At 45.7% G+C, this 11,192-nt stretch overlaps 1 pseudogene; it reads right to left on the bottom strand.

Annotated features, from left to right (window-relative positions):
- Window positions 1-6,419: 6,419 nt before the first annotated feature.
- LOC123860374 (D-dopachrome decarboxylase-like) lies at window positions 6,420-8,472 on the bottom strand (annotated as a pseudogene).
- Window positions 8,473-11,192: the final 2,720 nt, after the last annotated feature.

Genomic DNA, 11,192 nt, shown 5'->3' with positions numbered 1-11,192 from the left:
GGAGCCCCTGGAGGACAGGCACTGGTTGGTGATTCATTAGCTAACATTCCAGCACAGATAGTTACTGAGGACCTACTTGGGGCCAAAGACCAAGGACTGAGTCTTTTATATTTTAATCTACAGCTGAAGTATTGCTTATGTCAGGAAATAGTCTGTACCACAATATTCCAAACCTAAAAAAGTCAGATGTTCAGTAGAAAACAGGACCCACAATATCCACACGCCAGGGCTATACACTGAGCAAAGAGGGATGAATGATCTTTATTCTACTCAGCCCAGTTTCTAAGTCAGTGGACACACACGGAGAGAAAGAAAACACAGAAATACAGTACACCTAAGCTAGATTAAACCCAGCTGTCACCAGAGGGGATAAAAACCAGCATTTATGGAGCACCCATTGGTGGTTGGAACTTCACATTCCTTATTTCATGTCAGCCCTTTAAGGCAGAGACCATTACTTGCTCCCCGATAAAAAATCTGATGCTCAGAGCAGTGAAATGACTTTCCCAGATTCACAGTCAAAAGTGGCGGATCTGAGACGTAAGCCCAGTTGTGTCTCAGGGAACAATGTGTGCCTTTCTCTCTGCAGGGCTGCCTCCAATCACGTGACTGGGGTCCATCCCATAACCTCCCATCCCTTGGGTTGACTCAGCTGCTCCCTGACTTTCCTATTCTCAGGACACATTCCTGTCCCAGGCATATCCATGAGCTCACCATTAATCAGAGGTCAGCTGTCCATATATCTTCTGACTTTGCAGCAGCCGCAAGAAGAGAGAAAACCAAAATGCGTTCCATATATTCAAAGCTCTGTGTCACTTAGACCACCTCTAATACACAGGTTGGAGCAAATTCCCACAGACATGCTCATCAGGAAATCAGTGAGACTCCAGGTACAGCCATAAAGTTGACAACATATAATGGAAGATGGATGCTAAATTTCATCGCTATAAAATTCAGGTTAAAAAGGTGGCACCAATATATTAGCCTTTTATCTCGGGCTCTGCCATTAAAGAATCACCACCTCTTTTGGCCTCTTTCCATTTTTTGAGACTGTATCCAACCTGAAAAACCTCTCTGTAACATCTGCACCCGCTCAGATCTCCAAGGCCTGCCGCATGCTCTAAAAATAACGGCTCGTAAAGCCCACCTCCGCTCAGCTCGCAGCATCTCCCCAGCCACCCACCTGAAATGGGAAAGATTTTATGCAGCTGCAAAGATGTTTGCTGTTTAGATGGCAACTCAGGTAGAATCCATTAGTACCTAAACATCTTTCAGGGGGAAGCCTCCTGCTCCAAAGGACAGCAGAGCTGCATGGTGACAGAGGCTGCCTTTCTATTTTGTTATTTACATAAAGCAAATGTGCAGTGTACATTGTATGGCCCTGGCAATCAAGCACTAATCTGCAGGGAACAGGTATCACGTTCGGTGTTGCTGGCCTCCCTGTCATGCCAGCTAGAGGAGAAGGCCATCCCACGGACACGGAATGATGAATCCACAAGACCCCAGCCTCTTCTCTTGGCCCCCAGGAGGCTCATGATTTCTGTTCAGTGGCATCCAGAGCTTTCCAACTGCCAGCACCAGTTGGGCCAACTGGGGGGTGGGGGGCTGCTCTTGAATCCTCCACCCCTACAGCTGCCGCCCTCATTCATGTGGACCCTGGACCAGACCAAGGAAAAGACCTGGAGACTGCAGTTCCCATCCTGGCTCTGCCAGTTAATGACTGTGTGACCTTGGGGAGGTAACTTACCCTCTCTGAACTTCAGTCTCTTTACATGTAAACTGGCCTCTAAATTGCCCTAGTTTTCATGAATGGGTTTCTACTAAGCACCAGTGCCATTCTCTTTAGGAACTCAGGATGAGTGTTTGCTGAAGGGCTGGGTTGAAAGACTAGTTCAGGTCCCTGCTCAGAAGTGCTTCCCTCCACTGAAGACACATAACTGAGCCCAGTTACTGCCCCTCCTGGACACCCTTCCCAGAGTCCAGGAATAGCCTTTGTCCGCCTTTTTTCAAGTCCTTAATATTGGTGTCCTGAAGCTAAAGTTTTCTTCACTGGTCTTTTTCCCAGAACGTCAGTGCATCTCCATGAAGACTGGAATCTTCATGAGCCAGCCTAACACCAACACCAACACCTACCCCAAGAGCTGCAGCTAATAGAACTGGGCACTCACTAGGGCCGGGCCCTGGTCTGAGCGTGTTGTGTGTAGCATCTCATTTAATCTTTAGTGTACCCCTGTGAATAGGCATCTGCCTTTTACAGATGAGAAAACTGAGGCCTAGAAGAAGGACCAGCTGATTCCATCTGGGGGAATGAAGGAAGGCATCCTGGAAGAGGTGGCTTCGGAGTTCAAGCTAGCCAAATAGAGAAGTGGTGGGTCTTCCATTTGCCTCTCTCCCCTAACCCCCACTATCTTTGTAACCTAGTGGCTGAAGTTTATGAGGTTGTTTTTAAAATTCAGATCCCAGGTTGTGAGCCAAACTCTGACAGAAGCGAAGGCTCTTATCTATGTGCCCATTTATTTATCTAGCTAGTGCAAGCTGAATATACAATCTCTTGCAGTGAAATTTAAGCATAAATCACAGGAAGTCCCCTTTGACAAGGAACAGACTGTATTCCTAATTCCACTGGAGCAAAATCTTACCTCTCCAGAGGGGTGCCCTGAGTCCACAGGCCACATTCTGGCTGAGCTGGGGGCCGGTTATTGGACAGGGAGAAGCAACCTGCCCCACCTGGCAGTCACGCTGAGAGGAGGGGGGCGTGGCACAGGTTGTGGACAAGGGGGGACGGAGGTGAGAGCACCAGCAGAGACCTCGCTTCCTGCCTACCCAGGGAAGGAGCTGGGCCCTGCTCATTCCAACAGAGAAAGGAAATGGGGCTGGCATGAGAGGCCTGGGCCTGCCCATGGGATGGGGTCCTTGGCCCCCCGTCAGAGCAATGACATCAACTCCAGCTGGGGTTCCCATGCTTGCTGCAGGTAAGGAGGGGCAGGGACTAAGCCACAGGGGCATGATCCCAGCAGCCAGTCTTATATCCCCTCCTGCTAACAGCTGAGTTTGGGGCTCCCGATGGGGCAGCCCTGGACCTTCATGTTGGGGACACTGTGACCCAGTTGCAGGGCTGGGGAAAGCAACAAGAAAGAACTGATGGCAGACGGCAGATAATAAGGAAAGGGCGGGAAGGAGGTTCTATCAGGAAGGTTCCCACCTGCCTTCTCATCTGCCCTAAACTGCTAGCTGCCAGGTGAGATGAATCCTGACATCTCAGTGGCTTACACAATAGATATGTTCCTGCTCACGCTCCTGACTGGACCACCTCTCACATGTTTATTCAGGGACTCGGGCTCTTTCAGCATGGTGGCTCTGCCCACTGTTGGCGGCAGTAGGCCTTGGCATTCTGTCCATTCTGTCAGGAGAGGGAGAAGGAAAGGACGTGGAGGATTCCATGGGAAGTTTCGTAGCCGGGCCTGGCCACTCCCACCCACCTTCCTTGGCCAGAACTCAGCCCCATGGCCAGACCTAACTACAGGGAGGCTGCAGAAACAGTCCCAGGAGGTGAGGAAAACAGGCTTGGGGAACAACAAGCCAGTGTTTGTCACCTCAGATCACCTCACAGAATCGCAGAACGTAGAATCATAGCCCCATAGAATGTTAGGACCATGAATTCAGAGAATCTTAAAAATATGAAGTCATAGAACTTTCAAGTTCCACAATCATGGGATCTTGAAATAATATTTCAATATGTGAGGAGTTGGTTGCGGATATGTCCATCTCCTCCATCAGATAAGTTACCAGAGGGATGGGGGAGCTTCCCACAACTCCGGACCTCCTCAGCACCCACTACACTACCCATAATAATTGCAGTGCTGGTAGTGGTCGCAGAAAGGGACGTGGCGCCTACTATGTGTCAGGCACTTTTCTAAGCACTTTGAATATTTAAATTCATTTACTTCTCACAACACCCTCGGGGTAAGACTATTAATATCCCCAGTTAACAGATGAGAAAACCGAGGCAGAGAGGTTAAGGAACGAACCTGGGGCCAGGCAGCCAGGAAGCATCCCAGAAATATTTGTTGCTGTGGAGGTGTTGAACTAGTATGAATCGCTAACCATGTCACTTCTCATTTTCTCTCTCAATTAGAAAGGAGAAAGATGGTAAGTTTTCGGGACATAACTGAAATATAAAGGAGATCCACAGATAGAGAACAACTCACTTTGTGTTTGCTCCCCAAACTTCTGAAATGAATTTCCCATCATGATGGGAAAATTGGCGGCCTCATTAATTTCCGGGAGGGGATTTGAAGTCAGTTTGAAGAGGGAGCTGTGGAAGGGCTTATCCGCCTGCTCACTGAGGAGGCCTTGCCTGTTCCATCTAATTAACAATAAACCAGACGCCCCGACACAATCCGCTTCTACATCTGTAACACGCTGACAATCTAAAAATGCCAGCCTCCTCCTTGTGTGTCAGCTAAATGTCACTGGCGACATTTGATGCAATTCAGAGATGAAAGTAAATCCAATATTATCACTGACTAAATAACCACAGGCCCAATCAGGGGGCCCCAGACCCCAGAGCAGGCTGGGGAGAGGAGGCACCCCAGGACGGCAGGGGGGACAGCGCCTTCCCAGATGAACCAACCCCCAGCTGCCCACGGACTGGAAACTCCCAACTCGCTGGCCCACCCTGCTTGGGAGGAGCAGGGCCTACAGCCCCCAAAGCCACCTGGTTAGGCCACAGGGGACTGTTTTCCTTCTCTGAGCTGCAGTTCCTTGCCTGTTAAGGGAGCAGGGCAAACCGGTGTCTGTAGGGAAGGACTGGTCCTGTGCTGATGTTCAGCAATTCGGTCAACCCTGATTTACTGAGCAGCTCTGCGTGGCAGGCACAGGTCTAGACGCTGGGGACACAGCAATCTTTTAATCAGCCATCCTCTCTGCTAGACTGTCAGCAACATGAAGGTAAACACCAGCTCTCTCTTGCTCACCTTTGTATCCCACATAGGTGCTCAATCAGCATGTGTGAAATGAACGCAGGCGCCTGGGTGGCTCAGTCGTTAAGCGTCTGCCTTGGGCTCAGGTCATGATCTCAGGGTCCTGGGATCGAGTCCCACATCCGGCTCCCTGCTCCGCGGGAAGCCTGCTTCTCCCTCTCCCACTCCCCCCGCTTGTGTTCCCTCTCTCGCTGTGGGTCTCTCTCTGTCAAATAAATAAAATCTTTAAAAAAAAAAAAAAGAAATGAACGCACGTGTGAATGACTAAGTCTACTTGTTTGGCCTCCCACTCGCTTGGGAGTCGCTCGGGAGGCTATGGTGTCTGCAAAGGCAGATATTAGGTATCAATTATCCCCTGGTGCCCAGTTCCCAGCAGACCAATGACAACCTTGATGCACCAGTTCTCACCACACGGAACCCTTCTTGATGGCACCCAATACCAAAAACACCTTGACTGGAGGATCAAAATGAACATCACCAATGACAGGTGCCTCCTGATGTGTCCCTGAGAAGGACACAACATCCCTTATGCAGTGTCCCGGCCACTGGTGCAGCACCTGAGTCTCATTACAGAGGAACATCAGACAAACCCAAAATGAGAAACATTCTATTTAAAAAGGAGCCAGGGGCAGGGGCAGATTGAATCTCCAAAAATGTCATTGGCATAAAAGACAAAGGAACGCTGAGGAACCAATCCAAGTTAAAGAAGACTAAAGGGATATGACAATTAAATACAATGTATGAGGGCGCCTGGGTGGCTCAGTTGGTTAAGCGACTGCCTTCGGCTCAGGTCATGATCCTGGAGTCCCGGGATCGAGTCCCGCATCGGGCTCTCTGCTCAGCAGGGAGTCTGCTTCTCCCTCTGCCCCTCCCCCTCTCATGCTCTCATTCTCTCTCTCAAATAAATAAATAAAATCTTTAAAAAAAATACAATGTATGATCATCTACTGGAGGGAGAAAATGCTATAAAGCACGTTAATGGTCAACAGACAAAACTGGAATACAGTCAGAACTGATGAAATTATTAGTGTTAGTTTTCTATTGCTGCTGTAACAAATAATCACAAATTTAATGACTCAAAACCACAGATTTATTTAGGATGTGGACATCTTTGGGGGGAGCATTATTCCACTTACATAGTCAAAAATTGATATGAGCATTTTATCAACAATAAAATTACTGAAATTGTTAGCTGTCTTGTGCTTATGTAAGAAAATATTCTTATCCTTCAAAAGTAAACACTGAAGTATTTGTTTGCTTATTTATGTAAGAGGAAGCTCTCTTCATTTATTTGACATGAGGGTGGGGGAAGAAGAGGACCGAGAGGTCACAGGCACCTCTGCATGAAGCTGGTATCCACCAGGCCCCCACTCTGCCAGGAGGCCCCTCTGGAAGGGGCGGACAGCTCACAGGTGTCCTGGACGCCCTCTGTGCCAATCAGAGAAAAGTCATGACCGTCCCTTTCTTGCCAGTCTACTAGGGCTCCACGGGGAAAACGCGCGTAATGATCCGATCCTGGCCCGGGTCCAGCTCCTTGTGAGGAACCCGGAAAGTCGCACGCTGTGGCCGCAGTTCTCCTCCGCGGTGCCTGCACACGGACGGAGGAGATGAGCAGTTGCGCGCTGGGCACCGTGGAGCCGTTCGCCGCCAGGGCCAGACCCGGTGGCACCGTCATGTTCACGTGGTCCTCAGGTTTGCCCAGGATGGCTGCTCTGGCCGTGCCGAGCCGCTTCTCCAGTCCTGCGGGCACGCAGCCAGCGGCCAAGTGCGCGTCCAGCTCGACCCATGGCGAGTCTGGCGAGAAGAACCCAAGCGGCCACAGCAACAGAGAAAGAACGCACAGAGTCTACACTGAAGTATTTAGAGAGAAAGGGTCACGATGTATGCAACTTACTCTCAAGTGGATCAGAAATAATAATACACAGAGAGAAGGAGGGAGGGGGGAAATGATAAAACAAATGTGACAATTTACAATAGGTGCTTCTCGATAAAAAGGATATGGTATTCTTTCTACTATATTTGCAACTTTTCTGTAAATTTGAAGTAATTTCCAAATTAAGTACCTGTGTGTGCATGTGTGTGTGCGTGCGCGCGCGTGCATGCGTGCAATGGATTTTCAATAAGTGAGAATGCCAAGGAGCTGAGATAAGAGGTTTCCTGTGTCTTGGTTTCATCTCACCAAGTAGACTGAAGAGCTCCTCAGGAGCTCCCCACTGTAGGCAGAAGAAAACCCTATGTCCTCAACATGGCATTCAGGCTCCTTCATGACCTTCAGTCTCCTCTGGCAATCACACTTCCATCTTCCATCTATTCCTTTATCCATATGGGATTACTTAACATACCTCAAAACTGCATCATAATAATTGTTCCTTTTATTAAGCACCTAGTGTATACTGGGTCCATCCTCATGTCATTTCATTTAATTCTTACAACAGAACTTCAAGTTAGGTATCAGTGTTTCCTATTACAAATGGTGAATCAAAGGCTCAGAGAGATTAAGTGACTTGCTTAAAGACATACAGCTAGAGTGATCTTTAAATTGTTAAATCATGTTTAAAGCCAGGTTCTTGGGGCACCTGGGTGGCTCTGTTGGTTAAGCGACTGCCTTTGGCTCAGGTCATGATCCCGGAGTTCTGGGATCCCACATCGGGCTCCCTGCTCAGCGGGGAGTCTGCTTCTCCCTCTGATCCTCTCACCCTCTCTCTCTCAAATAAATAAATAAAATCTTAAAAAAATAAATAAAGCCAGTTTCTTTCCCATATACTATATTACCCCACCCTCTAAGTACTGATTCAGTGAACATTTCCTAAGCACCCACTCAGTGCTGGGCTCTATGCCAGGCACTGGGAGTACAATCAACCCCACCCCAATGTAATCAACCCCACCCCAACGTCCCAAAGTGTATTTGGCCAGAGAGACAGAGCCAGAGCGGAGGAGGAGCAAGGGGTTAGGGGTCAGAGTCAGTGGGTCTGGCTCCACGATCCTAGAAGCTGAGCCTGGAACCATAGCGGTGGTGCAAGTAAAAGGGGAAATCCTTCTCCCCGCCCTCAGATGATGGGGTCCTGGGTGAAGGGTCCGCGGACTTTTTTTTTTAGTCAAGTCTCTGCTGCCCTCTAGTGGGATATGCAGAGATAACAGGAGGAAACAGAAGTGGCAGGTTTGGGCGGCGGGGTGGGGATCCACATTAACTCTGAGCCTCTTCTTAGCCTTGGGACCCGTGAGATGGCTCCCAGGCTCGTAAATGGAGAGGTCTAGGTTTGAAACTGCAGTAGTGCGGGGGTCAATCTGCTTCACCAAGAGAGACACTCAACTTTTCTCAGGTCATATATTGAGCCCCAAACTTAACCCCAGATGGAGCCCTGCAAAGACTAAGCTGTGACGAAGGGCACAGACTGAGTTCTGACCTTGATTAGAGACTACAGCCACACTAGGACCCCACCAGACCTCTGCCGTTCTCCTCACCTGTTCCCCAGTTGTTAAACATCGCCATTACCAGAAAATAAATATACCCATTTACAATTAAATAAGTTGTATAGAAAAACAAAGGCGAAACATACATACTGAAAATGTATTACTTCCTAATTATTTCATGACATTCTGCTACTTTCTATGCTCTTGAAGTGATTTAAATCTATCTGTATAGCACAAATACTATATAATGGCATGTTACTGCACACCACTCCCCAACTCCACAACATATTCAGGGATATCACATTAGTAGCTTGAAATTAGCCATAGTGAGAGTATTTATATCACAGAAATCATCCACACTACAAAGTCAGGCTTGAGTTATTGTTTTGTTAATTGTTTAGACCAGGAATCAGCAAATCACAACCAACATGCTGTTTTTCTATGGTGAGCTGAGAATGATTTTTACATTTCAAAAATGTTGAAAAGACATAACAAAGGAGAAGGTGCAACAGAAGCCATATGACACTGACAAAGCCTTAAATACTTACTGTAAGTCCTTTGCAGAAAGAGTTTGCTGATCTCTGGTCTAGACATAAGAAAGTGAGGGGGAAATGTTAAGAATGCAGATTATAAACATGTCAGATCTGTAGCTGTTACATCATAAATCACACAGAATATTGAGGAAATATTTTTCAGCATTTGAAAATTATTATCTAATAAAGCAAAAGCAGCAAAAAAGTCATTCACATCATTGACAAATAAGTGAAATTCCATGTGAACTGATGCAGCCACTCTGAAAACAGTATGGAGATTCCTCAAAAAGTTGAAAATAGAACTACCCTGTGACCCAGCAATTGTACTATTAGGTATTTACCCAAAGGATACAAAAATAGTGATTTGAAGGGACACATGCACCCCAATGTTTATAGCAGCATTATCAACAATCGCCAAATTATGGGAAGAGTCCAAATGTCCATCAACTGATGAATGGATGAAGAAAATGTGATACACACACACACACACACACACACACAATGGAATATTACTCAGCATTCAAAAAGAATGAAATCTTGCCATTTGCAACAATGTGGATGGAGCTAGAAAGTATTACACTAAGCAAAATAAGTCAGTCAGAGAAAAACAAAAACCATATGATTTCACTCATATATGGAATTTAAGAAGCAAAACAGATGAACATAGTGGGGAAAGAGAGAGAGAGGCAAACCATAAGAGACTCTTAACTATAGAGAATAAACGGGGTTGCTGGAGGGGAGGTGGATGGGGGATGGACTAAATGGGTGATGGGTATTAAAGAGGGTACTTGTGATGAGCACTGGGTGTTATATATAAGTGATGAATCACTAAATTCTACTCCTGAAACCGATATTCAACTATATGTTAATTAACCGGAATTTAAATAAAAACTTGAAATTAAAAAAGGTGAAATTCCAAAATATGTAATGCTGAAGCTGAAAGAGATTTAAATTTATGACTATAACTTATATGAGGTTTGAGAAACAGTTTTACAGAAGAACACATATCAGATTTAATGGTAATAAATTTATATGGGAAAAAAGCAGATTGGAATGCAACTCCATTTGTCAAATTATGGTTGAATCACAGCTATCAGTTACAGATATAAGAGTTTGGCAAAAATCAGTGGCAGTATTCTGTGAAAATCAATTGGCTAGATAGAATTTATAATAAAGAATATTGTATATGTTGTTACTGTAAATTGTGTTACTCATATCAGTAAAATGTGTCATGAACTTATGGATGTGTACATATGCACATATTTTTGGAGAGCTAGTTGTTAAAAATTTGCCAGCATACTGCTGCCCAGCAGCCTTCAAATACCCAAAGTGACAGCTCTATCCCTCGTTCCAAAAAGGCTGGGGTTGCCAACGTCTACCAACACCCGCACCCCCACCCCAGGACCTTTTTCTAGGACTCCCACCTTTTAGAATCTGGAGGTTGGTTTGTCTTATTTTTGCTCTTACACTTTCTATCTCTGTCTTTTTGCCTCACTTTTCAAACTATCTCTTCAGTTTTGTCTCATAACCCCTCAATTGATATTTTCATTTATGCACTAGGATATTTAACATCCAAGAGCTTTTTTCTTTCCTAATCATTCTTTTAATGGCATCCTGTTCTTTAATGGATTCAATAGCTTCTCTTGATTCTTTGAAAATATTCATGATAATGTGTTGGATTTTTTTAAGTTTTTATCTCCCTATCTAGTCTCTGTTTCTGCCACATGGCTTTTATCTGTTTTTTTCATTTGTTTTATTTTGTTTTGTCTCTATCTTTTCTACTAGATGCTCCCCTTGGCTCTCAGATGGTCCTTTGCTGTCTCTCTGTGAGACATTACTAAAAGAACACACCTCTTTGATGAAATGGCTGATTTCCAGCTAGGGCAGAGAAAGTAGATGAGTCCAGAATATCTCTTTGTGACAGAAAGTGCTCAAAGAATGACATAATGATGGACACAAGAGCCAGCAGGAAGGGGATCCCAGTGGATAAATCTAGAAAGAACTGAGCATAATATGCACACACAGTATAACATATCGAGCATATTTCATAATATACATATGTATAGTAACAGCTATAACTCATTGATTGAAATAAAATCAAGGAAATCACATTCATATAACGTTATAAATAAACATATGGCAAGAAGGAAAAGCTCTTCCTTATACTAGAAAACCAACTAATAAATATAAAAAGGAATGGTGGCTTAGGGGCACCTGTGTGGCTCAGTCAGTTAAGTGTCCCACTCTTGGTTTTGGCTTAGGTCAC

The sequence above is a fragment of the Mirounga angustirostris genome, unplaced genomic scaffold, assembly GCF_029215605.1.
Source record: "Mirounga angustirostris isolate CCGP_5_RB_7025 unplaced genomic scaffold, mMirAng1.0.hap1 SCAF_4, whole genome shotgun sequence".
NCBI lineage: Eukaryota > Metazoa > Chordata > Mammalia > Carnivora > Phocidae > Mirounga > Mirounga angustirostris.
This window is presented reverse-complemented; position numbering and strand designations above follow the sequence as displayed.